The following is a 25,514-nucleotide window of genomic DNA, read 5'->3' as shown; positions in this document are numbered from 1 at the left end:
GAATGGGGGTGAATGTACTACACTGGCAGCACTCGCGCTTCCTTGATGGGAAATGAAACACCCATTTGTCATGTGCTGTTGCCTCATCTCACACGCACACATTATACACAATATGCATGATATACATGAACACACAAACGCAGGAACCCTGCTGGAGTTCGGAAGTCGTCTGAAAGGATGAAGGCAGCGTAGAAAGACATGCATTTGCCATTATCCCCATGCCACTTCATTTGTCTCTCTTATTACACGTCTTCCTATCATTACATTCTTTCTCTGCTTTAACATGCAAGTTCATTAATTGCGATAGTGCTTTGCAAACTTCAATACACATATCCTTACTTTTGTGAGGCTCAAAACAAAAAAAGGTTGACTTCAATACAACTTAACATCCCGCAAACGGGAAGGTAATGGTAGTGTGCTAAAATGCACATAATGTCAACTTAAATTGTTTCAAAAAGTTTTGTAGTTATTAAAAGCACACAGAAATTAATAAAAAGCATGACTTGATATCAACAAACAAAAAAAGGGTTCACATTCATTCAAACTTAAAACAGGCCATGTGACTTACAATACTTTTATGCGGGTGTCTGAAATCATTAGTAACTAAAAACTTAAACATAACCCAACCACTTTGAAAATATTTAGTGATCCTTTGAGATTTGCAGGGTTCTGAGACATCACAGACACGGATCAGAGGAAAAGATGAGAAATCAAAACTTGTTCTTCATTTTCTTTCTTTAACATTAAAGTCCTCTATAGCAGTTACATAAATAAATTGAGAAAAAAATGAGCTAAATGTGCAACCACATGTTAGAACTTCAAAATTCCAATTTTTTTTTTCTTTGTTTGTTTGGTTTGTACAGATGTTATTATTGGAAGATAGGCAGTAGTACTGAATTGCTGTGGTACTTTGACCAAACCATTTTACAGACCAAAAAATTAATCAGCTTGTGGAAGAAAGGCCCTAAAACACCTATTTCAATATCTTAATGAGCTGCTGTCATGCAAGCCTGTCTGTTTGAGGTGAGGTTTGCTTGATCACACAGCATTAGAGCAACAACGAAGCTAGGTGGGGAGCATCCTCTGCACGAAAGGTCATCCAATATCTGAAGTCTAACAAGCTAATTAATAGCCTGTCAATCAACCATCAAAGACTACAGCCAGGAGGGACAGCAAGAGGAGTGAGTCCATTTTTGAAAACCTTCCCAACTTGTTGAGCAGAGACAAGCAGGCTGGAGATAACGTGCACAGACTTGATTTTGTGATCACTTGAGGGGAAAAAAAATAGAATTTTATCTAAAAACACAGCAAGAGTGAGATCATTCACAGTGAAATCAAGCTGACCCATTTACTGTGGTGATCACTGCTGAGGCTCTTCTATATGAGCACACCTGCAATAGAAACATTTTGGTTTGAACACTGACCTTCGTGACCACTTAAATTGCCCACGAAGGCACCCACAGCTTGTGGGACTCCCTGAAGATAACCACCCACTGGGAGCTCAGCAGAGAACTAAATAGCATCATCAAGCTTTCACGTTGAGAGGGGCTAAAGAAGCTAAGAAGGGACTTTTTCATCATCTCAGCCACTATAACACAATATATACTCTGTGTACCTGGACAAAGTGTTTATGTGACACTACCCTGGTCTATACTGGAACCGATTCCTGAAAACTTTATTAAAAAAAAGAAAAAGAAAAAAAACAACCTCTAAGCGTGCAGACGGTTGGAAAGAATGTGACTAAAATTGCATGTTGGAAAGATCTTTCAGCCCCGTGTAACCTTTGCCAGTTTATCAAAATACTTGAATCCTACAGAAACAAAATGGGATAACAGTTGTTGGATTTCTTTTCAAGCACCTTTTAAGCCAACCTTAAAAATTTAAATGAGTTTAAATGAATGAAAATTTTAATTAGGATCATTTGCAGCACTTGGGTGGATGTTGTCAAGCAGTATAAGCTGCATCCACATACGAGAGAGACATGGAGAAATAACCTTTTCTACACAGGCAAAACAAGCAAATATCGTATGTGATCAGTATTGTGGATGAAACGTCAACAACTCTTTATAAAAGAAAATTTCAACCTAAACTGTTAATAATAGATGGGAATCCATTTCCACAGACAGCAGCAAGGCACTGGATCCAAACATCCCCGTCTCCAGCTGACTTCCGTTCAAAAAAAAAAAAAAAAAAAGGTTGATTTTACTGATAATCAATGTTTATTTTGGGGACACTCTTTATGATGGGTATGCTGTTGGGGATTCATTCATTCAATACATTCTTGGCCTCAAATCTAGACATTTTTGTGAAATCCAGTGTCACATTGCATTTCTTCAGCTAAATGCTCTTCACTAAATATGGACATTTCTGGGCCCAAAAAAACAAATACAAAACAAACAAAAAAACATTAAAATACATACAACAGTTGCAGTATGCTCTCCAGCCCTCCAGGAGGACTGCCATGTAGTAGCGATGCGACTTCAACAGCTGAATCATTTGACACAAAGTCATCTGTTTCTATGGCAACACTATTTGGAGTTAAAGTGACATCCTGCCTGATTATTACTGGGTGTAGAGAGCCATTAGAATCAGTGGAGATTACATAATGAGATTAGCTGTCAGGAGGCAGAAAAGCTGCGCGATTAAAGCGGATGTTCATTTCTCTAGCATTAAATCTGTCTTTCATTTCGGAACAGTTTTGGAAGAAATTGACTTGAATCAATGTTTGACTCATTAGTATGTGTTTATCATTTACTCTAAGACAGAATTCTAGTTAGAGTGAAGGATCCTTTTAAACAGTTTTTCCAAATCGCACATCAACACGGCGAGGACAAGGAGACGTGATATTTAAAAATTCTCACAAGTGTCTCTTATCCCTGGCGGCAGAGTCTGTTTGGTTTGGCCTCACGGTTCTGCAGCCCTTATGGACAGAATTTGTGTTTTCAGGCAGAAATTCAAAATAATAGTCTAGGGCTTTAGGGGTTTTAGTTTGTTTCAAAGCTTCTGGTGCAACTTGGACTCAACAGCATGTGGCATACAAATTAATCAGACTCTTTAAAAGACTAAAAACAAAATAATGAATCAATCTGAGACAGTTAAGTTTCACAGAAAACATCATAGTGTAAATCATATGTGAAAGACATCAAGCCTGAACCTGTTGCTACGGCGCTCACGCACGCATACTGGGTCTATAATAGAAGTGAGAAATGAAGAGAATAATGGAGGACAAGGCTGCGGAGAGCAGTGAAGTAAGCTGTTAAAGCCATCAGTGGCAGGGAGGGTCCCTGCTGTTGGCCATAAAAGCTTAAATGTAGCCAAAAGCTCCGAAAAGTCTGCTTTAGTACCTTTCCTCCTCCTCCTCCTCTGTTACTTTTCACTCTTAGTCTGCAGCATTTCAATGTTCACGTACAGCAGAAATGAGCTGCAGGTATCCCTGATTTAGTCCGTTTTCAAAAGGATTGACTATTGCTGGCAAACAACAAAGCGCTGCTGTCTGACCGTGTCATCTTTTACAATTAATGTTTTCAGTGGCATCCAAAAAGCGACACCTCAGGGCATGCAGGCTGACCACATGCCAGGGTTTGACCAAAACCCAGGAACATCAGCCAGAACGTGCACAGCTGCTAGATCTATGCATGAACACAACCAATTTCATTGCAATGATTACTGATAATTCAGCAATCGTGGCCCATAATTGATCCCATTCAGCTTCTTTAGTGTGGAGAATAAGCAACTGATTGATGAATTCAGTCAAATAGGAGCTAAGTAACAGTGTCAAACAGCAATGAATTACTTGTTTCCAGCTTTTCTTTATGAAGTCATGTGTGCCACATGTGCTTCTCTTCTTTTTGCAAAATTAACTTGATGGGAAAAGTAGCCCAAGTTGCTTGAACATGCATAAAGAAACCTCTGATGTGACAGTTAATGGGGATATTTTATAGACTATTCCGTGTGTAGATTTTGACACACATTTGCATGAAAAGCACATTTAAGAAAAAAAATAATTTACCAGTTACCTGCCATTTATGCAGGCTCTGAACTAAAAGAAAATTAAAAATTCAGCTTGTGCCTCTATCCTGATGCTGACAAATCCTCTCTGATCTGACTGACAAGCTTTTTCAGAAACACTCAGTATGAGCCTGGTGATGGAAAAAACATGGCAGTGAAGTGAATGTCCCCTAAAGATATTAAAAGCAAAAAAAAAGGGAACCAGATGCTCTCTTAGCAAAATCTTTAAATAGAAGAAAGAAAAACAGGGATCATAGGATGGGGGTGGTGCAAAAAGAAAAGTTAACGCAGCTGGAATCTGTTTAAACGCACACAGAAACAAAAATGAACATTTAGCTGCATTGATACAAAACAAATGGCTGAACAACTTTTCCTCCTCTGTGATCCAAACCCAGAGCGTTCCACCGTGGCGAAGAGACGGAGGCCATGCTGAAAACCACACGAGCGTTCATCCATCCACGCCCTCCAAAACACACACGCACTGAACACAGCAAAACTCTGGCAACAATTCTGAAACTATTCAATCCTGCCACACACGCATATAAACACACCACAGCAGCAGTTGGCAGCTGATAAAACACAGCTCCAAGTCATCAACTTTGCCTTCCAAGTCTGTCTCGCTCATGCCGAGTTAACTTCTTCTCAGTCGCTGCTCTCTTTTCTTCTTTTACTGTTTCGTTCTGCTATTTTCCTTCTTTTTGCTTCTCCTTTCTTATGCAGTCAATTGCACTTCATGCGCCCTTCAGTCCTCATTTCCTTCTCTCTTTCCTCATCATATTAAGACTATGAATTGATGAGCTGATACTGGGGACATTAGGGGGAAAAAAATGGACTCGCACTGAGTTTTGGCAGAGCTGGCGTGATATTTCTAATGTATCTAATGAAAACGCCAGTGGAACTCGCACACCTCACATTTCAGACAATGATGCAGCTCTGGGAAGAAGTCCAAACACAACAGGCAGCTTGGCCGTGCGGGCGCACATGAAACCTGAGTATGAATTTAAAGCTCCAACACTTGATGTGGTGAGTGATAAAGATCAACTGAAAATTGAAAAAGACTTCTCCTGATTTCAGCAGTTGCAAACTCAAGAGCGCAGAAGGACGTCATCTCCTCGAGTTCGATGCATCTCTGAGAAATGTTCAAAATTTTTTGGATCAAATCTGCTTAAAAGTATTGCTTGTTAGTTTGACCATAAGAACAAAGTAAAGCTGCTTATTTTGTGACTAGGCAGCTTTTTTATTTGTATACACAATTACTGAAAAGAAATGCTCCCTCAGTGAATTTGATTTGATTTGATTTTAAATGTAGATGAATTTTGTTTGCTCCCTGATTGTGAGATGCATGCTGATTGCAGAGTTAATGAAACATCCATACATGTGCCGCAAGTTAAAATCCTGAAGTTATGAGTCGGAAGTCACTGCACCTTAAAATGTCCTTTGAAATACAACTGGTAATTATGGTTTTTGTTGCCCTTTATAGTGGTATGACCTACATCTATAACAGGTGTAAGCAAATTGTTGGGTTCAATACTTCCTGGATCAGTGCTCTCTTATCATTTAAGCAACAGATGTTTTACCTTCATTTATGTCATTTATCCGACGGATAAAATATGATTATTTGCATAAGAATAGCTGGAAAGATGTCCTAATTTGAGAAATAGTTCATTACCTGATGCTTTGTAATCCTCCACAGAACCAGACCTCCAACAAATGCTTTATTCAAACCCCCCCACCCCAAATTCCACACCTGATGTGAACTGAAAATGATTGATTAGATGATAAAATATTAGAAAGAGGTGAATAATTTGATAAATCTCTCCATATAGAGCTTCGGAAACTTCAGAGAAAGATTTGAGGGAGTGACATGGAACAAAGTCCCATGGAAAGACAACGAAGCAGTTTATCAGAACAAAGACCAAAAAAAGAAAAAAAATGATACAAAGGATTGAAGAAACAGAATGAAATGATATAGTGAAAAACATGGAGGTAAGAGGGAAATGGTGATGGATGCATGACAGAAGTGGAAGCGAAAGATAGGCCGCACAGACGCACTGCAGTGACACGCTTTAATACGTGTTGGCGAGCGGCGGGCGAGCAGGAGCAGATCATAGAAACCAGTCATTCACGTCAGATGGCCTTTCAAATCAACTGGTCACACTGGAAGGCTTCATTTTAGCCCAGCCGGGGTTTCTGAAGGCAAACAAACTATCAGCAACAAACCTCAAACACACTTAAAGATCAGACCGCGCTGATCCTTAGCTGAAAAGCCTCATTTTGTGTCATTAACCAAAACCATGTTAAAATTTAAAAATAAAACCCAGATAATGTGAAACGTGTCCTTCACAACTAGCAGGACAAACGTGTATCTTGGTGATCAGATGGTTGCTATTTGGACACTTAAAACTAACTTAACCACGTTTTCCAGCAGCACTTCTCCAATTTAGCAATCTACTCAGCGAAACAGCAGTGGAGCAGCTAAAACTGCTCAAAAGATCCCAACAAGGAGCCATGGATGTATTATAGAACTGGATGGTACACTAAAAATGGCCGCCCATTCATTTCAATGCATTTTGCTCAGCCAGCGCATACGCCGAAAAAATTTCTGACTTCCGGGTTTACTTCCACGTTAACGGGCCCATAGAGACTGCGCAGTTGAGTCACCTCCCATGATGCTCTGGGGCCTCCCATCATGCCCCGGGGCAATGAGAACGAGTATTAATATAATTTGTATTAATATAATATATTAATTCATGTATATTATTACATGTATAGTATGACATATATTATTAATGTATTAATATAATATAATTACATAATATATATTAATATAATACATCCGTGGAATGCACGGACACGGCTGTGACGTCAGCCGTGACGTCACGCCCAGAAAGAGACTTTTCTTTGACTTTTCTGGCCGTTATAAAACATTTTTGACGGATATAAAGTCCATGACTTAAAAATATAGAATACAAAGATTAGTAATTGGTGGTGATTACAGCTGGAGGTGTCCTGTGAACAGTTTTAGAGGCTTCTCTTTTACTATGGCGGTCTATGGGAAAAAAGCTTTCTGGGTCCCATGGGATTTTTTGTTGCAGTACCGCGGCTGGCCACTGGGAAAAATCGGCGTGCCTTCTGAGCGTGAGATTCGGGGGCTGCAAGGAGCCTCCAAACTTCCCCGATACCAATCTGATAGGATGTGATGTCATCAGTGGGTGGAATGCCCCATCAAAGCAAGAGCCCACCTCCCAACCCACAGGGCCCAGAGATCTACCACTAATGTCTCCGTGCTTTCCGCTGAGAGGAGGAACGAGACACTTTGAACAATGTAGATGGTACGCAGAATAAAGGTGACTCGGGAACAGCTCAGGTTGGGACCAGTTGATATTTGCAAAGGCCTTTTATGTGCACCTTTTCCAACCAGGCTTTGGTGTTGTCATCTAATAAGTTGAGACTCAAGCAATTACCATACATGTTACTTTATGTTTTAGGGCTTTAAAGAAATTAGACATTTTGTTAATCATCCAGAAAGTTTGTTGCTTTTTTAAGGAAAAAATGTGGCTTTAAATTCTGATTAAAAAGTAATTTCTCAAAGCAAGTTTCAAACAAATGAATACATTCGGGAAGTTCCCTAAGATGCCTACTATAGTCAAAAAGCAACAGAAGAAACAAATAAATTGTGGAGTCACTGGCTGATATATGCAAACAATGTTTTTATGAGGAGCAGCAGAGTCACAGGAAGAATTAATCTCTTCCAAATGGCCTGGGGCCTAAAATTAACCCCTGAACCCACCATCCACCAAACCACATTCTTCAAGCTGAAACTGCCAAAATAAGCAATAAACAAACAAAAAAAGTATGGAGAAAGTACACGGGTGAAGAAGAAGACTGTTAAAGAGTCTAGGGAGGAATAAAACGACATGAAAATATGTTTGTGTGAAATAAAAAAAATAAAAAATAAAAGCCAGCACAGGTTGTACATCGTCCTTACCTGCTCAGATTTCAGGCCTGTCGATCTCTGATGACATCAATCACCTCACTTTCCTAAAGGAAACACAAAAATGGCTTTTGTTATAAAGAAACTGTTGGGGTGAATACAGGATTTAGAGCAGGGGTCATTATCCATCGGATATGTCACTGCGCAGCTGAACCCAGAGGGATGAATGACTGGCCTGAGGATGTAATTCCACTGGAATTACAAGTCAAAAGCAGGTGAATTATTTGTCAATGGTCAGCCCAGAGGACTGCATTGTGTTTTTCTTGTCGACCTTTCCAGTGGAGTTTGACATAAACAATCCAAATATTTCCTCACACAAGCACCGCTGCTGAAATGCTACATCTATCATTGTTTAAATGGAAACATTGTTCAGTCCATCTGCTCCTCTGATCTCCAACTTCTCCAAATTTGATGGCATTTTTATGCGACACAATCGATTACCTCCCAACGCTGCACATCTGTTAGGGAAAAGCCCTAAAGCTGGCTTTGTGAAAAGTTTAGAGTTCTTCTAGTTAGAGTTCTAGAAATGTATGCAAATTAATGAGCAAATTAAGAAATATCTTATTAGATATATCATTTACATATTTTAACATACAGTTAGCCACTTATCCTGATTGTTTATGTAAATATCTAAATCAGCCAACCACAGGGCGGCGGCTCGTCGCATTCAGCATGAGGACATGGTTGAGACGAGCTGCTGAAGTTCACACCAGCATCAGAACGGGGAAGAGTGACTTTGAACCTGCTGTTGTTGGCGTCAGCCTGGCTAGTGTGCGTATTTCACAAACTGCTGATCTAGTATAATTTTTATACGTCTCTAGGGTTTGCAGAGGACAGTCTGAAACAGGGAAAATATCCATAGAGCTACAGTTCTTAAGTTGAAAAACTTTTACTGTTGCTAGAGTTCAGAATGACTGAACTGGTTTGAGATGACAGAAATGCAACGGTAATTCAGTGATCAATTACAACCTATAAATCTGAGAGGCACTCAAGACCTCTGAAGGCACGACACACAGAGCCTCCAAGCAGATGTGCTACAGCAACAGAAGACCACACCTGTCAGCCAGGAACAGAACATTAAAGCCTGGATTATGGTTCTGCTCTACACCAACGCAGAGCACACGCTGCTGCCGTGACGCTGTCGTGAACCCTTCGGACTTCTCTGTCACTCCATTTCGCCGCGGTGCAGTACCCCCCGCGAGTGCTAGGGGGGTGCGATCTTTTCCTGAATGGTTTATCCGACTTTTCCGGTCACAGGGAATCAAAGAGATAAGACAACTATTGTGCAAAAAAACAAACAAAAAAATAAATAAATTAAAAAAAATCGCGTGCGCACGCACCACGAAGAAAAGAGCGCTGAAAGTTCACGACTGCTTCACGAACCGGAACCGCATTGCTACCAAGCAAACCAATCACATCTCTCTCAGCCGTCTGCGACCTCTTGACGCGTAGTTACAATGTTTGGGAGGTACGCGTCAGGCACGGCGTGGCGTGCACCATGGGGTGCTCATTGCGGCGCAACTTGCGGCGCAACTTGCGGCGCACGCTCTGCATCGATTTAATGCAGAACCATAATCCAGCCTTTAGGCTACAATTCATACAAACTCACCAAACTTAGACCTAAGATTGGAAAAATATAGCCTGATCTGATGAGTCTTCATTTTTGCTGTGATGTTCAGGTGGTAGGATGAGAATCTGAGAGCATGGATCCATCCTGCCTTCTGTCAACAGTCCAGACTTCTGTTGGTGGTGATTGTGGAGGCATAAAGGTGTGGGAGGTAACTTTTTGGAACACTTTAAGCCTGGGATATACTTGCAGTTCAGACCGCGTACGCGTACCCATCATGGCCGCCACACGTATCCTGCATTCATTTGACGCGTCGACGTGCACGTTCTCAGAAAGACACTGAACGCGTACGCGACCTGCAGTTCTGGCTCTGGCCGCGAGTGGCGCTGGTCCCAGTCTGAAACCAGCTGGTCCCGGTCAGATACCAGCTGGCGCCGTTTCCTTTGCCGAGATCGCAACCAAAGCAATGTTATAATCTCCTACCTCATCCAATGATGTCATGTAAACTTGTTTGTTGTTCTAATCTGCTACTGCTACTACTAAATATTTAATCACTTTTCCAACTGTTGCTCTGCTTACTGCCCCCTATCGGTCACCGCCGGTACAACGCGCTCTCCTCGCGTACTACGCGAGCGACGTTGCGGTTGGTGGTGCACTCCAACGGAAGTGAACGTAAGCACCAACAGCAAGTATATCCCAGGCTTAAGTCCTCTTAACACCACCCAAGCATCGTTCCAGCATCCCAGCTTAGGTTTGATAACAGCGTATTGTTATCAACCGCGTCAACCTCTTGTCCACTCATCTTCTCGTTACTGGTTCCAGGAGGATAAAGCAACGTCACCAAACTCAAATTATCTCAAACTGTTTTCTTGAACATGGCAAAAGAGGTCAGTATACTCAGATGACTCCACCGTGAACAGTTTTTAAATACATAAATGGCAAATTATGCTTAGGCTGCTACAGTCAAGTTTTTGTTCGTATCCCTTCATGCAGTATTTTCAGATACATTTTTGAAATAGCTTCAAACTTGATCCACTCCAAGCAATGGTGCAGCACCAAAAAAATCCTGCAAATTAAATCCATCCCAGCAGCTACATAGCCTGTGTATTACAGTGAAACGAAGCCTAAATTCACAAAAAACACAAGTAACAATTAATCTACATAATTCATTGAAACAAACAAACTAGCAGAAATCTTGTATTGTCTTTCAAGAGAGGGCTGGAGTAAGCCTCTGCCTGAGTTTATATTAAGCCTTTCACATTCAACTTAGCATTTTAATTTATGACTTACTTTTCATCTAATAAAAAAAAAGACAAAAAAACATAACGCTCATAGGCATGTCAGGCTCCAAAGTAAGAGAGGCTTTCTGATTGAGAAGGAAGAGGGAAAAAATATATCAATTTGGGGGCTAATCTTCCTAACGAGACAACCAAGCAGAAAAAGCCACTAACACTGCAAGTGTATAATGAACAGAAACCAAGCTGAGCTCCAAATGTTGCTGAATAAGCTTCCAGTCATGCACTTCGCAGGTATCTTCATTTTCATTTCACAGTATTCACTTCTCCTCCAGAAAGAAAATTAATGTCGCCCATGCTGCCTCACACCTAGCACCGAAACAAGTAGCAAAGCAGCTACTGAAATACGACTGAATGTGTGTCTGCCTGTGTGTGCCGATGTGTGTGTGGTGAAGTTTGTTTGGCAGCACTTCTAACAATACTGAGGCCCTCGGTGTTCTCCAACAGAATAGCCCGGTCTGTCTCGACTCTATCTCAAAGAGCCATATGCTTCTGGATAGCAGGGCCGAGTCCTGTGTGTGCGTGTCTGTGTGTCCATATGTTCTGCCATCTAACATCTAAACATCCAGATGGCAAAGCTTCAGTTGACATGTTTCCTTCCATCATCAGGAAGTGCTTGAAAACTGTACAAATGACAAATATTCGTCATCTAGTATTGAAGGACGAATCACACATCTCACTTCATAATTCCAGCTCAGTTATCACTTGTGATAAGTATAATGAAAACTGTTCAATTTCCCAGCACCAGCAGTCCAGGGATGATGTGGAACAGACACAAAATGAATCAAAACGGAGCTCTAAATAACCCAGTGGGATTGATTCATTTTAAAAAGGAACTAACAGATGTGTTTGATAATCCAGTGTGGTAATCCCTCCCGGTTAATCGTGATGTTTTTATCTTCTGCATGTGTGTTTGTTGATTGTATAAATGATAGTTAAAGAATCAAATGTTTCATTACACCTCTGTAATTTTAACAGAATGATGAAACTCTAGAAGAAGCTCGATTCGGAGCAGGCACAAAAGGCGGAGACGCAGAGTATTGGCAATATAAGAAACTAACATTCTTCTCTGTACTGTACCTCAGGGAAGCATAATTAACGAGTAACTTTTTTTCCTTCTCAGTTTCAATTTTGCCCCATTATGATTTTCTGTCTCAGAACCATTATCAGCAGCAAACAGCAAGATTAATTATTATTTTAATTGTTAACACATTTTCTCATGACTGTAAAAACATTTTATTCTCCACAACTGTAAGAGGAAAGAAAAAAACATTCAACCTGTTAGACGTCTAATCTGCAAAGACACGAAGGAAAACTTCAGGATTTTTCTTTTCCTCACTCTGAATTGAAGCTGCAGACACACGATATCTGAGACATTTCCATGAGTTTCATTAAAGTTGCAGAAGGCTGTGGCGTTATTGTGCAGTCGGCCCCCCCTGCACCCACATCCCCCTCCACCCCCTTCATTTTGAACTCCACCTCTATTCAATATGATGCAGCAACTGTGGCTGCTGCTGATCAGCAGCCGGCAGGAAAACCAGAAGGGTTAAAGCTGGTTATCTTTTTTTATTCATCTTACATAGTGCACCGAGAATGTGAACTGCATATTTTATAGTTGTGGCACAAGTCTGCATAGGAAGCAATATTTTACATCTTTAAATTTTCTTTAAAGATGACCTCCAGCACCTCCGGTACATAAACAAGGCAGACAGAGGACAGACTTACTCAGCAGGTTGTTGGCAGAGATGCCTTCTGACAAAAAACAAAAAGAGCCAGATATACCGTCTTTGTCTGTCACACACAGGCACACACCAGGGATGAGCTTTTATGGCCAAAACATCGTCCAGCAGTGGCTGCCACATTCAGGATTGCAACAGCTGCTTCAAACTAAATTTCAGTGTCACCCAACTTGTGAATACCAGACAGTGGCAGACGATCAAATTTTGGGATGAAATAAAAAGAAAGCATTTAAATGCTCTGTAAACACTCTTCTAGCCTTGATGGCTGCTTTTACACACTCTCGCATTATAGAGATCTATACACATTTCTCTTTTAACTGAGGCGACGTTTTGGGTTTTTTTTCCCCATCACACACAGTTTCAGCATCTTCCCCAATGACATTTGGACATTTGGAATCGAACCGCAGGCGCTCAGGTTACCGGACGACTGCTCTATACCTCCTGAACCGCAGCTAGCCATTTCACGGCATCCAAAAGCTGCAAGTATTCTTCAGGTGGACCCAAATGTGACTAATAATGCTAAATGCAAAGGCTGATCACCGCCTGTTAGATGCAGAATTTAACAAATAAGCCTCAAAAGCTTTACAAGGAGGCAGGGGGGGTAAGAACAAAATACAGCAAAAATTATGAGTGTAAAAACAGCAAAAAAGATAAATAAGCTACTCTTAGAAGGAAGATAATGAATGTTAAAACTATGCAAATGCTAAAATCATCTGCATAAGTCCCTCTAAAACTCAAGCAAACGTGTGACTGTGTGCGGAGGCTTATTTGTGTAGGATTAAAAGCAATTAGGACAGGAAACAGAGGCGCTGTCGCTTTGGTTCCCCCGTGGAATTAAGTTATGCACTGTCAACAAACACATAGACACAGACAGAAAATTCCCACACTGACGGACAACCTGGTCTCAGCTGTGAAGCGTCACATGGACACAACACTAAAATACACGCACTTAAATACACCCTTAACTTCCTTTTGACCTATTTCCAAACACAACACACCACCGCTCTCTCTTTTCATCCCCTCATTCCATCCCTCTATCACTCCCTCCCATCTCCTCATCCGCTGGAAGCAAAGCAGACCCGACCACTTCTGCTTTGTGTCACCAGATCAGAGGACACACACACACAAACACAGTTAATCAGTTTGTTTATGAGGCCAAAGGAATGCAGGGCAAAATCCTTCTCTGGAGGGTTCTGCTCTGTGTCTTTATGCAACTCTGCTGCTCTGTTTCAGGGTTCACAGGAGTAATGGAACTTCAATGAAACGCTCATGAATAGGACCGATAATCAGCCTTTTATTTATCCGGATTAATTAAACAAATAAAATAGCAATGATAGGAACGAGCTTCTCATCTTAAAAATAAATCTAAAAAGGGAATAGCAGCGTCTGTTGTTGGCCTGATTTGGTGCAGAGTAGGACCACGAGTCGTGGTTTCTTTATCATTCTTCTGTTGTTTCTCTTTCGGGGTCGCCACAGTGGATCAACTATTTCCATCTTACCCAAGCGCATCCACCTTAACTAAAACTCGTTGCACTTCCTCGACTGGCCACTAGATGCTGGCCACAAAAGCGAATCAACTCCATTGACTGCCGTTTTAAAATGATCAACTTTAGAGCAGAAATAAACATATTTACAGCCTGGTTAAAAAAGCGTTTTGGTTTCAAACTACCGTAATTATCAATTCACATCCATGACAACTCCGAGGAGAATTAACTTTTTTGTATCACACCAGGAGTTTAAGCATTAAATTTATATTTCTATTATGATTGATTGACAGGCGGCTCAGCCAATAGCTAGCCGTTAACACTTCCTCATCCGTAATAGTCATGCTACCGCACTTTGTACCCGTTTGTATTATCCCAGCCTCAGGTAATCACGACTATCAGTTTTTATTGTTGAGTAAACATGTTAATGGTCAATCCCTGCTGTAAAAGTCAGATAGTTCAGCAGAAGGAGCTGCGAGCAAAGCCAACTTTGACATACAGTGAGCGTGTTTCCATCGGCTTCCGAAGCAACACGGCTGCATCCCATACAAAAGGAAAACTGGCTCCAAAACCGCTCTTCAGAAACCAATTGGTTACATGACTTAATGTTTCGTCCAGTGTTTTATAGTCTATGCTCTGACCCTTGTATAGAGGAATCTCCTGTACCAGCTGCATGTATAACTTTGCTGTGTGTACTCATATTTAAAGTCAATACCATCAAAGACCACTAGGGGCAAAGAAACATTTCAGGCGACAATAAGACTTGCAGCACGTCACATCAAGGTCCACATATACACTCTTCCAGCAACTGTGGTTGGAATCTGACAATCTTAGAAATGGTAGTAGGCATACAAAAGGACAAATTCTATCAAAAACAAGCTTGAAGTAAGGATGCCATAGAAACTGATACTCTGGTATTGATTGCAGACCAAATTACTTCTCTTTTTTTTTTAATCCTCCTTTAAAGTAAGATTTACCCAAGCATATTACTCAACAACCTTTTTTCTTTTGGGCACACTATAAAAAGTACAACTGAAGTTATTTCTCATCAACTATCCACAACAGACGACAGTTTAAAAGACCCCAGTTTCGCTTGATTTAATAACCCACTTTTATGTTTGTTTAGGAACCTCAGTGGAAAAAAAAAAAAAATGCAAAGCAGGCCAAAATGTGCACGCAACCCATGTGTGGACGCAGTTGTTTGCCCCTCCCCCTCATTTAACTTAACGAATGTAGCCATGATTTACACTGAAGAGTGTAGCGGACACACCAGAGACCGAGAGGAGCCTGGGAGTGGACAAGTTATGACATGTGAGACCAACTAAGAAATATACAACAGGAGTGAATTAGATATACAATAGCCTCATTTTGATGCAACTGGGGGGAAAAATAAATCATATTTTCTAGGAATAAATGTGATTTGGAAGGAGTTTATTTGCCAAATTGTCACACATGTGAAGGTGTCCCACAGAGCTGAGGCATGCAGTCATCTCCTTAACAGCCAAAATTAACAGGAGTGTTACTGCAAGTGACATTCTCAGCCAACTCAGACCACTACATTTTGCATGTTTGCCAGCAGGAAGAGAAAAAAAAAAAAAAAAATCAATAAATTATCTGGATACTTAAACAAAAAAATGAAAGTCCACCCAACAAACAACTATCCATTAGCCAGACTGAATAAATACATAAAATGAATGCAATATGATCTGTGGAAAACGATTGGCCACAGGGCGAATAAATCTGCGGTTTATGACCAAAACCTGCAATTTAAAGAATTCAATTGGCTGTTTGTCGGTCAAACTAAAGCAGAATTTAAATAAAAAAAGATGGGTTAAAACCTAAATAGTCGCCTTGCCAGCAGTGCCCCTTTCATTTCTCTTCCAGAGACCAGTGAATGGAGCCACATTTTCTGTCTGCGCCCCAGATTCCATACCCTTAGATCATAAACAGCTGATCAAATCTGATCAAATAACATGCACAGAAGTGCAAAGCGGGAAAGCTGTGGACTCTAGGCAATTTTACACATTCCTAACACAATCACGGGCTGGTGTATCTTTAAAACTGTGTGATGCCATGTGAATAATGCAATTCATAACTTTCAAAATAGAAAAAAAAAAACTGAGGTTTGCAAACACACAAAAGGTGGACAAAAAATAAGCAAATACGCTTCTATACGAGTGAAAAGGAGATGGAATGAGGAAGCAGAAATTTGGAAACAGGAGACGAGAGATAAAAAGGTGGCAGTGAATGGAGCTTAGCTGCAGTGGTTTGTTTAACTGTCCGACAGGGACTGTTGAATCTGGCTCTATCAGTACGCTCTGATCACAGAGCGGCTCTGAAATGAAGTGGAAACTAAATGGATCCATGTTGGTGGAGGAATTTCTCTGTTTACAGAGATATGTTTGGAGAGGGGTAAAGACAAGGGGGGAAAAAAGAGCAGTCAGACAAATCTAAGACACCAAACACAATCCAATATGTGCAAGCCTCAAAGAAAAACTTCCATAAGCTTTTCTCTGGATAAACCCGCCTCCCTCAAAGGCTTACCCCATTCCCCCCTCAAGTTCCTTTCAATTTATTCAGATTTATAGAGTGACATTTACACACACACACACACACACACACACACACATATATATATTTTTTTATTGTTCAAGATGCTTCCTTCTTCGCATTCATTCAGCTCCACTGTGTGAGGAATGCAATCTAAAATGCCAAAAACAATCAAAATCTCAATTTTCAGTTAACTTCTAGCCATAATCTGAGGGCGAGCCTTCAAGTCTTTTACAGAATATTTATTCAAATATCTAAATTGCCCTGGATTTGTTCCAACAACTTCCCTAGAGCTTATCCAACCAGTTGTGCAAGTTCTCCCATTAAATACAGTTAAGTATAGTTGTGTCAAGATGAAACAATACGATCAACACAGATGATTGGATCAAATAAGATGCCATATCCTGCAAAAATGCATTAGATGCTTGGCAGTGTGGATTTATACAGGTGGACAACCTTGAAATACGTGAAAACGGAAAGGAAATGGCACATTAAAACGTCAGTATATTGTGTAATATTGTGATGAACCAGCACAGGCACCAGTTTGCTGAGATATTACCCATTTGCTCACCAGGTTTGCCAAGTCTGAAGAGGAAAAAAATGTTTAGACATTGATTCATTCAATCCCATCACCACTAAACTTCATCCAGATTTCTAGCCACAAGCTTTGTCCAATGCCATGTGAAAATGCATCAAATATTTCCCCAGCGGCAGATTTTCTGCCTTCTTCAAAAGAAAATTCAGTTAAAAACAAGGCAAAAATTCAAAACCAGACCAACTCTCTTCCTCTCGGTGAAGTTTTATCCCCTTTTCCCACCATCAGAAGAAAAATGGTTGTGAGAAATTACTAACCCCCGCGAAAAACCTGAAAATATCATGTGTCGATCTTCAGGAAAAACCCATAGCAGCCAAGTATTGCAGCCAGACGAGTGGAAGGGGGGGGGGGGGGGGGCAACCATCTGGTTCTGCTCAACATGACTGACATTCCTCAGGTGCAGAGGGAATCAGAGATAGAAGCTGGTCTTTCACATCAAACTCCATTTCTTCTGATCGGCATCAGATCAGAAACACAAATGTTTACCTTGTGAACAAAAGTCCACAACTTCCAAATCAGATGCAAAAGGGAGTGAAAATGAGGCAAAAGTCACGGTCCTCATGGAGATTAACAACCTCTCCCACTGCAGCCCACTCCTTCAGTGTCAGTGACCTCAGTGGACAGAAATGTTCTCACTGCACGTATTATTATAGTTTTTCATTGTTGAAGATCTGTCACACTATGTTTTCATAGAATTTGTCTTTGGTTTCAGCATATGCACACATGAACATATTTTTATGCTATTCCAAGAGCTCCTCCACAAGAAGGTGAGAGGGCAATGGGCGACACAGAGAGCACCCCTAAATTCCAAGGAAAAGATATTTGCCTGGGGTTGATTTCCCAATATCAGTTGAAGCTTATATTCCATAAGGAAAAAGCAGTCTTATTAATTTCAGGGTGTGAGCCAAGGTTCTGTAGATCTTGGCTCACACTGAAGGGGAACAAGAGTAGTGCACCGATGGCATAAATATTAGAAAGGATTCTCCAGGAACGAGCATTAGTGGCTACAGTCATCCATGAATTGCGTGCCAGTGCCCATGTAGGGAGGTGGAAGATGTGTCATAGGAGGTCATGCAAAATTGTGATTCATTTTCCCAATGATGTATCGTCAGGAACTTGGAGATAAAAGCTCTTTCAGAGTTTCACACAACAAGGTCAAAGACTTGTGAAAAATTGAAAATGAGCAAACACCTTAAATTTGATTTGAATATCGCCTGCAAAAATTGACATCTTTGATTGAAGACTAAAATCTCCGGGAGGTTCTGATCATCATCTACACAACGAGCAAAATAATAATGTCAGAAGTCCCATCCTCTTGAGGTTTTCTGGGACCACATGGAGAGACCGTCAATTGCTTCCTTGATAACTACATACCTCCAAGGCCCTTTCTGATTATATCTGCATATTTCCAGCACATATAGGAATGTTTAAGCACTATAGCAGGTGATAAAAACTTAAAGGGGACCTATTATGAAAAACAAATTTTTTCTTGCTTTAACATATATAAAGTGGTCTCCCCTCACCCTTCCAACTCAGAGAAGGAGGAAAGCAACCAAATTCTGCAGTGTCTGTACAGCCGCCCGGATGATCCATCCAGTGTGATGTGGCTTCTACGAGCCGTTCAGATTCTGCTCCCGTTGTTACGTAACGGAAATGCGATTTACATCGGTTGGCCTCCGATGCGTGAAACCACGCCCACAACTTACTCCGCCGGCCGGAGCTTCCGCCATTTTTTCGTAGCGGTGTATCGCGTCATTCAGGCAGCCAATCAGCGCAATGCCTCATTATCATAGCTGCCCCGCCCACTCAGAATCCCTCATAGAGAATGAGGTTAGAGAATGGGAAGATAAAGACATGAATTTCTCATTTATTTAGCAAAAACAATCAAAAGCTTGTTTTTAAAGATATTTAAGGCCTGTTTAAAATAGGTATTAGATGCCATAATAGGTCCCCTTTAAAATCAAATGTGAACAGGCTCCAAGTATGGACTACACAGTTTCACTTTATGTTTTAATAACCATTACTCCCAAGCTGGCTCAGTATCTATAAAGAGATACCAACAACAAAAGTCTTTAAAAACATGGATCCTCCTCCGTTCTCCCACCTAAATGATGCTCTCCAACAGAATGCAGCCATGGTCTGATAAACGTGTCACCTATTACAACACTACCATTACATTGTAGTTTAGTAAATGACCACAAAGCTTTGCTATGACAAAGGCAAACCCAACCTCCTTTAGGGTTAAAAGCCTGGAGATGGAGCAGGAAGAAACATGAGGAGGAACATGACAGAAGGACAGCGCAGGTTGGACAGTTAGAGGACAAAATAAAAGGGATAAAACTTGCAGATGACAGATGCTGCATACATCAGAAGGAGGATGCTAAAGATGGAGCCGCCAAGCAGAATGAGAAAAGGAAGGCCAAAAAGCAGATTTATGTCTGTGGTGACAGAGGACATCCAGGTGGTTGTGGTGACAGATGAGGACGCAGGGGACAGGAGGATATGGAAACAATCATTTAAGCCGCAGGCTGACATTTATCCTCAAAAAGCTGCCTCTCTTTGGTTTTATTAAAATCCCAAATATCAATTTAAAGTGTAGAAAAAAACCCATAATTGAACAGAGGAAGGAAAACTATTCCAGTAACCAACCAGCGCAGCAGCTGCGGCACTGGAATCTAAACTTCCCAGTCTGTCTGCAAAAGAAAAGGAAATGCCCAGAATGGCTAAGGACATAATGAAAAAGCTATTATCAACATTAGCTTTCATCAGCACTGGATTCAACCACATTCAATACAAAACTGATTCTCTAATTTGTGCTGTTCTCATCCGAGTGCTGGAATATAATGAAGGATTTGAGGTGAAAATTAGAAATCACTTCCAGTTGACGACCAGCATCTGCACATGTACTGATGAGGTGAGGATTTCTTGAGCCACACATATGGACTCATTTGCAAAGGCCAACGTGTTACTGTCAGAAGTTGATCTAATAAACGCACCACAATCTCACACACTGTCCAATATTTGTGTCCATTGATTAGTAAGACATTTTATTTTTCTGCTTTTCTGCCTCTAATTATTGATTAATTTATTCCCCTCATAAGGCTTTATCCATCTGTCAGCTCCAGCATTACTGCCTCCTGAATTCAAATACAGACTCCTCATACAATATTCAATGGGATTCTGAATAATACATTTTACGATACAACATTCAAACTATATTCAGCATGAATTAAACCTTAATGATAAAGAGGCTGTTGTCAGGCCTGTAAAGTCGCAACTTGCAAAGCCAAATATGATGGCCAGTGGCTAAAAGATAACCACAAATAAGGATAACCAAAAGTATATCTAAAAATATCTTTAAGGAATTATCACAATAAAGTTGACAATAAATGGTGTGTGAATCTTTCAGAAAAACTATCCCGCATGACTATTTCCCCATTTTTTCCATCAAGATGACTTTGGTTGTAAAATGTGATCTGCAGGCCAAATTACCTCCCAGAAAAATGAAAGCTATGGGCTAATATAGCATTAAGAATGTATTACCCATAGTTGTAACCGTTAGACCTGTAAGATGTGAGGAAGAGAAATATTGTAATCTCGGCAGGCAATGAAAAAAAATAATAAGAAGCATGTAAATTAAAAAAGAAAAAATATGCAGATTATTTGCAAATGTAGTCTTTGATTTTTGACTCGCAATTTACCGTAGTCCAAATCAGTGAGAATTACTTCAAACATGCAAAGTAAAACATTTATGTATTATGTTCCGAGGACTGCAGTGAGAGATTTGGGTTTTTCAGTTTGCAAAGACTCCAAAAATCCTGCCAACATTAATTAACAAACTAAATAAAAGAAGGTGATAATCATTTTGCTCTACAGGCCAATCAGGCCCATTCAAGAGTTGGCAGTGTGTAAAGTTGTGTTGTGATTAAATGCAAGAATGATGTGAAGTAAAAACCATTTGTAGATATCCAAAGCTAAAATTCAGTTGGATCAGTGGCAACAAAGCAGGAAAATCCTGGTTAGGGCCTGTGTGTCTGTAAAAGTAGATTTCAAGAATTTATAAAAAGCAAACATCAAACCTTCTTTAAGCAAACTGAAGATGGAAAGAGGGTGGTTATTATCACAGGATAATAATGCAGAACAAACTTTACAGTCTGAAAAGGTTTTGCCATAGCCCTTACAGTCCTAACATAATCATTGAAATAAAATAGAAAAATCAAAAAAATCTTCAGAATTACAGTCTTTAGAAGATGAAATAGAAGAAACAACTAATCAAGTTCCCCTAGCTGTCTAAAATGTGACCATGTTGATGGTAGGCAATATTGACTATGTGCCCCCCTACTTTAATTTTTCATTTATTATTTTGAAAGTATGAAGACAGAGAAAAACATTAAATAAGTAAAAATAAATCAATAAAGATGCATTATCTTTAAGTCTTTGGGAAAGAAAATGATCTGCTATTTGCAACACAAATTTCTCCACCCTACGGCAGTCTCTCTCAGGATGACATTATTTCTTTTGCCCTGCAAGAAAAGTGAAATCTGATTATATAAATAACCAAATAAGATGTTTGCACAAAAAGTTACCCCAAAATCATCGCTTTTTAGGCTTTACGCTTTCACTCCAAAAAAAATGTTAAAGGAAAATTCTGCCATTTTGAATGGAAATGTAAAGAACGCTGCCAGCTACATCACATCTTTTCGTCTTTAGTCCAAACCATATGTTATACTGAATACTAAACCAATTTGGACAACACTCTGTGTCTCAATAAGCAAGAAAAATCTCTCCAGTCCATCTCTGCTAGATGGAACATTTTCACTATGCTAAAATGTAGGCGTTCAATCTCTGTACACACAACCGTTTCCTTTTGACAGCCACAGAATCATTCCCGCAGGGCAAATTTGCAGCCCATGAGAAACTGAACTAAGCCTTGTGCAATCATGAAACAGCTCGGCGAAGGTATAAAAGAGTGTTGAAGGTTATACAATTTTCAAGTCTTTCAGAGGATATTTGTGCTGTTGCCAGGTGCTTCAATATGATCAAATTCAGTCCAAAGTGAGAGCAACCGGGGGTGAAACTGCAATTGATGCTTAAGAATAATGTGCAGTCTCCCTCTAAATGTGCGACGCATTCAATAATTCAGGGCAAACGGGTCTTCCGTGAATTCCATCCATGACACTGAGTTTTCACACACAACCAACAACTGTGACGAAGGCCATGCAACTTGTTAAATTGGTAACAATAAAGATTGCCACCCATCTTTCCTAGCATATTTTTCAGCATGTGAATTAACATTTTGTTGAGCCACGCTTCACAGCTGCAGCTCCCTCCGAGACACAGACACCCACACAGAAATATAGACTTATCTCACTTCCTTTATACAAAAACCACAAGCCAGAGGAATGCATGCAACCGTGAACCCATGTACAGTTTGTCGATGCTCAATTAAACTGAATGTCTTGCAATGATTTGATATTTCAAGTTTCATCTCCTCTGCATCTTGTATTTATGAGGGACCGTTTGATTAACTCTAATTTTGATTTGATTACAATAATGATAAATGCTTATTGAAACTAGTCCAATATTTTACACTGTTTAGCACGTCAACCTCTCAAGAATCATAAAACCACAATCTGACAAAAGAGTGTCATCTTAAGGTCTGTTTAATAGCTTTTTCTACAGCTTTCCACCACGCTCCATGGTCTTAATGGGATCCTGTGATATTTATGACCTCTTATGATGATGAGTGGAGCCAAATGTGACTGGGCACACCACTGACACCAACCACAGACACTCCAATCATTTCAAACTTTTACAGGTTTCCACAGGCAGGGAAGGAAAAAAAGGAAAAAGAAAAAAAAAAAAAACTTGTGCACACTGACGCAGATCAAGTTTGTTACTTATTTCCTTTAATTTATTTTAAGCGGCAGCACATCAACAAGAGCTCCTCAAGATCAATGTAAAATACCTCCTAATATTAACAGCCAGCTATCATTGTATTAAACATCGGTGCTTTATTATCACAGCTGAACAACTTCCTGTTTTGGAGATTATTATCAGATCTTCCTTCCTTTGGTCTTTATTGTCCTACCCATCTGTTTACACACACAAAGCGGAGTAATAATGTGTGTTATAAGGAACAAATACAAAAGCAGCTCAGCAGAAGCATATGTTGATGCAGGATAGTTGGTCTGAGACTTTTATGTGAGGAAGCTGATAGAAAGGGAAGCACAATGCCTCCGAGTGCAAGAATCAGACAGCAATACTCATTAACAGGGGATGAAGGAGAAAAAAACTAGTTTAGATTTAAAGCTTTAGTGAAATGTAAAAAGCCACTTCCCATTTAATAAAATGCCTATTTTACTAAACCACAAACCTTTATGTTCACCCATTAGTGTAAAATTAAATGTGTCAAAGCAGCATTTTCTTCACCCGTTTCACTGGATTCTGCGGTCAGATGAGGATTAAAATCTGTTTCAATTATCAGAATCAGCCGATCGGCTCGGACTGGTTCAGCCAATAGTCAGTGGAGGCATCCTACAAACAGCCCCGTGAACCTATGAAGAACATATTCAACGTGGAGGATTCTTTTTTTTCCCCCAGCTGTGACCCAAAGAAAGTAATTTGAAGAACCTATAATGCAGAAATAATACATGGAGGTAGAACAACTGCTGGGCATGCCCATGTCATGAAGTTAAAAATAAAGCTAGTTTCAGTATTTTCTTTCACTGGTGGAAAATGTAGCCGCATAAAACTCATAATAGTTCTGAGTTTCTAAGAACTGTAATCAGCTACATGCCAAGAGTAGAAGTGGCTGAACAAACCTTTAAGAAAATCACAATCTTCCAGGAAAATTGTAATAAGTACATCTCCAATTTATGAGACATCTTTCAGACTAGTGTACTGAGATTGATTGCTTCATGTTTCTTTGATTCAAACTATAGATCTTTGGTTTTTTAAATCTTGTATGTTTTATCCATACAAAGCCTACAAGAGTCAACTTCCACTTTTATCCAAAGGCAGACACAGTTTGAAGAAATGTTCATACCACTTTCACAGGGTGGAGGCCTTTAATATAGGGCTAGGAGATCTATCTGAACCCATCAAAAATATTAAAAGATGGCACGCCTCGCAACCTGGGAGCCACCTTAATATAACAGCAATTGTTTAAAGCGTGTTTAGCTTGCCGTGATTTTAATGGAGCTGTAATATAGATAATGATAGAAACATATCATTGACATATAAGAACACCACAATCCTTCAGAGCAATACATGATCCACGCAAATTTGGGAAAAGGAGACGGGAAGGAACAGTAGTGATGATGAGATTGTGCAGGGACAAAACTTTTCTGCAATCTTTATATGGGTCAAACAGTCCGATGGGACCAAGAGTAAAGAAGAGGTTACATATCCTGGCGCGTCCTGATTAATGCAAATAAGTCTTTTTTTTTCATTATTTCCCTCCCCAAAGGGAGATTTGTGTCTGAAAAACATAATAGTGAGTGCCTTTACCTACTTTTCCTCACTTTAGATAGCTCTTTTATTAGGCTGGGTGTCTGAAGCTGGTACTGTATTGTGATCAGGCATCTCTGGAGTACAATGGAGACAGACGTATATAGAAAACAGATTATTTAGGTATGTAAAAATGCTGTTACTCCTTACCTGTTCAGTTCCCAGGACTGTTGACCTCCAAACACAAGAAGTGCCTCACTCTCCTACACAAAACAAAAACAAAAATTACATTTTATAATACATTTGTACCTTATTTGTATTGATGAGGAATGTTCATTGATTATTTTGTCCATTTACTCGTTTACTTTTAAATCCAGACTTGCTGGGCGTTCACATACATAAATGTTTAAGGTGAACAATGACACTGAAACTCCGTATGAATAGACACACCAGTACTGTACATATCCGCACATATTCTCTCATGAAGGCTTGTTGTGTGGCACAGAGCACCAACTGATAAAAGCATCATAAAGTAAAAGAGATTGAGCTATAAAAACGGGCAGAGGTGGAGGGTGAAACTTGAGCGATTGAGAGGCCCGCACATTTACACGCAGGTTGCACTGAATGTAGGCGTTGTCTTAATTTAAGAGACAAAGGTTATTGCACATTGAATAGATCCATGTGTTACAATTACAGTGTGGGATTTACAGCTTCATGTTACCAAGAGAGTCCATGTGAAGCTTCAGCCGTTAATCTACCCATCACGAGTACAGCTATTAACTGCACGTGTGCCATGAATCAATTCAAATGCACGTTTTCATATAAAACAG

The 25,514-nt window shown here is 40.0% G+C and overlaps 1 protein-coding gene across 2 annotated transcripts in view; it reads right to left on the bottom strand.

Moving 5' to 3' along the window:
• Window positions 1-25,514, bottom strand: part of LOC133423999 (plexin-B2-like) — a 172,311-nt gene that overhangs the window by 103,276 nt on the left and 43,521 nt on the right. For both annotated transcript variants that reach the window (XM_061714354.1, XM_061714355.1), the window contains 2 exons: window positions 24,895-24,947; window positions 7,997-8,049 (listed from right to left, as the gene is read on the bottom strand). The gene's annotated coding sequence lies outside the window, so the exon portion shown is untranslated. The remainder of the gene's footprint in view (window positions 1-7,996; window positions 8,050-24,894; window positions 24,948-25,514) is intronic.

The sequence above is a fragment of the Cololabis saira genome, chromosome 23 (assembly GCF_033807715.1).
Source record: "Cololabis saira isolate AMF1-May2022 chromosome 23, fColSai1.1, whole genome shotgun sequence".
NCBI classification, from domain to species: Eukaryota; Metazoa; Chordata; class Actinopteri; order Beloniformes; family Belonidae; genus Cololabis; species Cololabis saira.
The sequence above is the reverse complement of the archived record's forward strand: the minus strand, read 5'-3'. Positions and strand labels throughout refer to the sequence as shown.